This window comes from Calypte anna, chromosome 3 (assembly GCF_003957555.1).
Source record: "Calypte anna isolate BGI_N300 chromosome 3, bCalAnn1_v1.p, whole genome shotgun sequence".
Taxonomy (NCBI): domain Eukaryota; kingdom Metazoa; phylum Chordata; class Aves; order Apodiformes; family Trochilidae; genus Calypte; species Calypte anna.
Window position 1 is genome coordinate 40019044 of NC_044246.1, and position 6000 is coordinate 40025043.

Sequence of the window (6000 nt, forward strand, 5' to 3'; positions counted from 1 at the left end):
CAGCTACAGGCAAATATGTTAGAGAATCAGGAATTTACTTGCATACTACATTACTCCAACTCCCCCACCCTTCCTGTGACTTCACCTGCTCATAATCATTAGGAAAGCAGAGTGTCATTTCTAAGCTGTAGCTTAGCACTAGAAGCACCACGCTGGCCCTCGCTGGCTCAATTTAATGAGAGATTAGCAGAAACAATAAAGCATAGGGAGAACATAAACATAATGTTGCCAGTTTCTCTGTTAAAAAAGGTTTGGGTTACCAAAGAGATAAGAGGAAGGCTGCCTATTTTATCTGTGCAGCCGGACAGACAAGTTTACATTCGCTGGAACCACGCCCCCATCAGAATTCCCTCTGAAATGTCAACACGAACCATATTATTAATTTTCCAAGTTGCTGACCTTTACTGTTGCCAGCATCATAAATCTGGCATTTTGAACTGTTTCTATTCATACAAGAACATGCTCCGCACGCCTCACCACATCCAAACTCTGTACAAACGCTGCTCACATGTCACAAAACAGATGCTTGCTGCAGCGTCCCTGAAGAGCTGCTGAGTTGGACCTTCCTAGTTCCAGAAAGTCCACCAGATTACCATCACTTATGCTATCCACCACAAAAGCAGGCAGGCCTCCTAGGTTTCCCCAAAGCCCTTAACGTATCTTTGTTTTTCAGAGTATTTTATCAAGGGTCATAGAAGGCAGATATTTTGAAAGAAAATAAATTGATTATGAAGTTTACTCTCAAACAAGAGGGGAAAATACCCAACAAACATAAAGTCCTTGGATTAGAAGACAGCAGTTCCCATGATTAGAAGACAGCAGTTCCCATTTACTGTTCCTCCCAATTAAAATGTTTTTTTACAGACCATCAGAACTTAATGCATCATACATGATACACAAGTAATCGAGATAAGGCTGTCGATCTGCCATTTCTCTGTAAGCACTTAATGTGATGAATGATCTGGTTACTTGTCTTTCTGGTATAACAGTAGGAGAAGCTTTGAGACAAAGAAATAAAGGCCAATGCATATTACAAATCTTACAGTGATTAATATTAGCCCTCCTGACTCACATCTCTAAAAACAGTTAAGGTCACTATTTCGTTTTTATTTTTACTGTGGATTGCAGCACATCTCCTCAGAACCCTGCAAACAGTTGAGATAATTTAATTAAGAGCAGAAAAGAGCATGTCAGGAACATACAGCGTGTAGGTGACAACAAACAATGCCACACTACCATGTCATAAGAAAAATAAATGACCTTCACTCTTGCCTCTGCTGAGAAACCGACACACTTGAAGCCACATGCAGGCCAGGACACCAGTGTGATTTCTGAAAGACAATCTAATAAATAAAGATTTAAAAGAGTTTTTAAAAAAATTAAATCTGACTACTTATTGTCTGAACTGAAAAATCTGCCTTTCCAAATCAAGTAATGGTTTGGCAAGCTTGCACAAAAAGCAGACAAACAAAAAGCATCTTTTCCTTTAAACATGGAATCTGCAATAAGAAATCAGCATTTTATTGATTTCCATAATACCATCTCCACAGCTTAACAAACTCACTCAGCTGCTAATGCTAATTCACTGATGCTATGGAGCCTCCCCATATAATTACATACCCTCCACTTTGCTGAGCCCCAGGGCACTGTTTCCAACTTTCCAGAGGACCACTGCACCCAAAGTAGAAACAAAAACCCTTCTTTTATTACCAAAAGCAAACTGCAAACAAAATTTTGCTTTTCTCCACGGGAAATTAGAGAGACTTCATTTTAAAGACTAATCTGCCAGTCTGGATATATTTTCAGATTTTATATTATGACAACAAACTCTCATTTGAACATTTCTCTCCATCCCTTTTTTTGCCTCCCAGGGAGTACACAACATATAAATATTTCAACAATTACAATTTCTAGGGAGAGACTCTACAGTCCTCAGCTCAGAGTTTTTCATTGGGGTGATTCAGAATCAGACATCGAGACTTTTGTGAATGTCACTATAATTAACATTATTTAAAAATCGTAGAATGTTGTCAATACTGAAGAGAATGTTTTATAAATTAATGTATATTTCAAAGATATTTCAGTAAGTTTTGCTTTAAAAAAACAACAACAAACAAAACACTGGTACACCTTCTAAACCAAACTAAAGAAGGATACATTCTCTGAATCTAAAATCCAAAATATCCTAAATAATTAAGTGAACTTTGCCATTTTTCTCCATCTCTAGAACAAATTCAGCAATCCCCAACCAACCAGACAACTCCAGTATACTTCAGTGAGAGTTTTGCTCAATTACGGACTGCAGAATTTAGCCCAATTAATCTAATACTGTCTCTGGGGAAAGAATGTGGTGGAATTCTGCAGTGTAAATACTCTCCCCCCAATGGCTGTCCCTAGTCCACTTTTTTGCTCTCCCTTTTCAATCTGATATTTCAGATCTAACTGTACTGTATTCACCATCTCCGTGAAGATCCAATGTGCCATTTAAGCTAAAATAGCTTGATTTTGTTATAGCTTCCCATGCACATATTAATTTGGAACTGGTGAATGTCTTTTCTCTGAGAATGGTGAAATGTGTGGATTTTTGTTCAACAAACAAGTTGACAGTATCAATACAGAGTTGGAGAGCCTCTAAAAACAATCTAGTTTGCATAATTAATGTTAATTACAATGACATCTCAATCAGTGACAAAAGCTTAGCAATGAACACAGTCATATGAGGAAGTGAAAACATGAAACAAACATGAAAGCATTGTGTGTTGTTCTGAAAGAATATCAAGCAAACTTTCAAGAGATTTATAAATAAGAACATAAAGGCAGAAGACAGTTCTGCTTTGTTAGACATGTTTTCTTTACAGGCTGCTCAGTACGGAGCTTTCTTTTGAGATTGTAGTAAGACAGTGGATCTGAGCTGTGGACATACCAGATAATACTATCTTTCTACAACATCACATCCAAGCCATTACCAACTTCTTTAAAGAAAAACAACTGAGGGCCCGATCCTGCTGCCAGTGATTTCAATAGCAAACATTTAAACAATGCAGCGTGAATGTCTGAAGGGGGGGGGGGGAAGGGGAGGGTATCTGGAGAAGGAGGGGAAGAAAAAAAACAACCCCAACTTGAACACCGCATGTAAGCATAGAGGAATTTCAGGACAAGATAATGAATTCTTCAACAATCTTTTCCCTGCTTTCCATAGCAACAAGGGAAAGCTAAACAAACAGAAAACTTACCTGCCTGGTAGCACAGAAGTCTTAAGGTTTGTTTTTGGTTTTTTTTTTTTTTGGTAAGGTGGCTTAACAGAGCAGCTTTACATTTAATCCTCAGAAGTTTCCCCGGAAAAAATAGTTATCCAATATATTCTTATTTCAAAGGAAGGGGGAAAAAAAAAAGAAAAAAAAAAAAAGAGATAAGTGCCACTCTACCTCACCCAGATTGGTACTGTAGTACACAAGTAGTCATACAAGCATCGCAGGGAGTACTTGCGCAGTAAAGTACCACTCAGCGTTGAGTCAGGGTGGTGTAATTGGGTCTGATGAGAGAAGGAATCGGAGCTTCTCACGTCACTTCTATTGGGGCCTTTCTGAAAACACGAGTTTCTTGATTACTTCTCACATTAATGCAGATCTGCTTCGTTAAAGTTAATGAAGTCAGACGGGTGCTAAACTAGTACCAGAGGAGAAGCTGGCACACTTCGTATTGATTTAAGAGATGATAACTCAAAGACCTCTCACAAAGGAAAAATAATAGACATTTAGGAAGTTTTTGGGTTATGCTGAGAGAGTTACTCCTTGGGATAAGGACCAATCTATCTATTTGGTATCAATCTCAGGGCTGATTGTTTGTTTGTTTGTTTCCCCTACCTCTCTTTATAGACAGAAGCAAGACAAGACTTGTTAATGGCTTCATTTCCTCTAGAAATTTAATGATTTTAAAGCATACTTAAGGCTACATTTAACTAGTAGCTGACTATAATCATAGTTTACTACCTCTTATTTACAAGAGTGCTTGCCTTAAAAAAAGAAACTTCACACGGAGGATTCTCAGAATGATGCTGGCCTTTCCTCTTTACAAAAGTTCAGTAGATTTATTTTTCAGATGCCTGAGAAAGATGATTTTGGAGTGCTATGAGGTTTGGTAAGCCTTCAGTTCAGCAATTAAGTTTCCATATGATATGAATTACAAAGATCGAGCAATTAATATTGATAACTAAACCCAGCAAATTACTAAGGCTTCAGACACCCTGTGTATGGAAATGCTACTGTACTTGCTGGGGTTTTCCATGTACCTGTTTTATTTTAGCTGCTCTGAACGTACAGCACACAAGAATGTACACCACATTCTCGTTTCTAAAAATACATTAAGGAAGAAAAAGAGAGAAAAAAAATCAATACCAATGAAACAGACATAACCATTTTACATTAAGTACTCCCAGCATCATTCTAAGCCACCAGAACTCCCCACTGCGGCTTCACCCTACGATACACCCATTTTCCTGCCTCGCCAAGTCGAGCCTCGGTAATACCGAAACATCCAGGCACGACAGGGTGGGGAGGAGGCTGGTGCACCTGGAAATAAAAAAAGAAAGGATGGGTTTCCCTGCTTTTCCAAGAAGGACAGCAGCCAGAACTCGGACGGGAGGGGTCTCGACCCCGGGCGGCTTTCGGGAGCCCCCTGCCCCCTCATCAACCTTTGCTCAACCTCAACCGCGGTCTCAATCGAGGCGGGGGAGGGGGGTTGGGGGGGGGGGAATAAAATAAAATAAAAATTACAATGCAATGTGTCATCGGCAGCATGACACACATTTGTAGCTGGCAACGAAGACGGGCTTTTTAATATAATTTTATTTCTCTCCCTACCCCCCTCCCCCCCCGACTTCTTTTCCAGTCCGAGGGGGAAAGTACCTCCCCGGCCGGTGCCAGCCTGCGCTGCGAGGCGAATGCCCCCAACTTTCTAATAGTTGGCAGCCAGCGGAGGCGCCCGCACCGACGGACAACCGGGGGCTGCCCCTGCACAGCACCCCCCCACACACACAAAATTCCTCCCTCCTCCCCCAACACCTCCCACCCACCCCCCCAAGCCCCGGCAAGGCAGAAAGGAGCGAGCCCGGGAGGGCCGTGCAGGGACTCACCCGCTCCGGGGGTCTCCGCGGCGAGGGCCGTTGAGAATCGTTGCGGGGAAGCGCTGAGGGGAGCGAGGGGCAGCCAAATTTGGGGAGGGGGGGGGAGGAGGAGTTGTCCACGGAAAGATGGGACGCGGCGGCGGGGGGCTAAGAGACAGCGGAGGGGCACACACGGGTAAAGAATTTAAACCGGAGAGGGAGAGCGAGGGGGAAAACGAATTTAAAATGAGCGTGCGGCGAGGCGCCGGGATGCGCGACGGAGGCGGCGGCCGGGCGCTGAGGCGGCTGTGCTCTATCCCATGCCGCTGCGGTGGCCCCGGGCGGCGGCGGCAGCCGAGCTGGTGGGGAAGTTGGGGCCGCAGCCGGCGGGGAGGATGTGACACCGTGACAAGTACGGCCCGCCAGCCATGTACCGGGGGAGGAGGCGGGGGAGGCGGCCGCCCGCGCGTAGGGGGCCGGGGCAGCCCAGGCAGCGCCGCCCGCCCGCACACGGCATTTAACGGCGCTGACGGGCCGCGCCGTGACTCACACACGGGAGTTAGTCACAGGGCGGGACCGGGGAGAGGTGGTGGTGGTGGTGGCGGTGGTGGCGGTGGGGAGGCCGCCCCGCCCCCCGGGCGCCCCGCCAGCCTACGGGATGCCGCGTCCCGAGTGACTGACGCGTCGGGCGGCCAATGAGCGCGCGTGCTTGCCGCCAGCGCTGGAGCGGCCCCCTTCGGCCCAGTGAGTCTTCTGAGGACACTGCCGCGAAGTGTTAGGGAGGGCTGGAGGAACCCCCGCGGGGCGGGAGCTGCGCCCTGAGCCTGCTGCGGCGGCCAACCGGGATTGGGGATTGGGTTGATGGGCGGTCCGGTTCGGTCCAATCAGAAGGGTGCGGG

The 6000-nt window shown here is 45.2% G+C and overlaps 1 protein-coding gene across 1 annotated transcript in view; it reads right to left on the minus strand.

Annotated features, from left to right (window-relative positions):
• The window catches only part of SERTAD2 (SERTA domain containing 2), an 80551-nt gene extending 74972 nt beyond the window's left edge, over positions 1–5579 (minus strand). Inside the window, exon 1 of the mRNA XM_030447731.1 lies at positions 5132–5579. The gene's annotated coding sequence lies outside the window, so the exon portion shown is untranslated. The remainder of the gene's footprint in view (positions 1–5131) is intronic.
• Between the last annotated feature and the right edge of the window lie 421 nt (positions 5580–6000).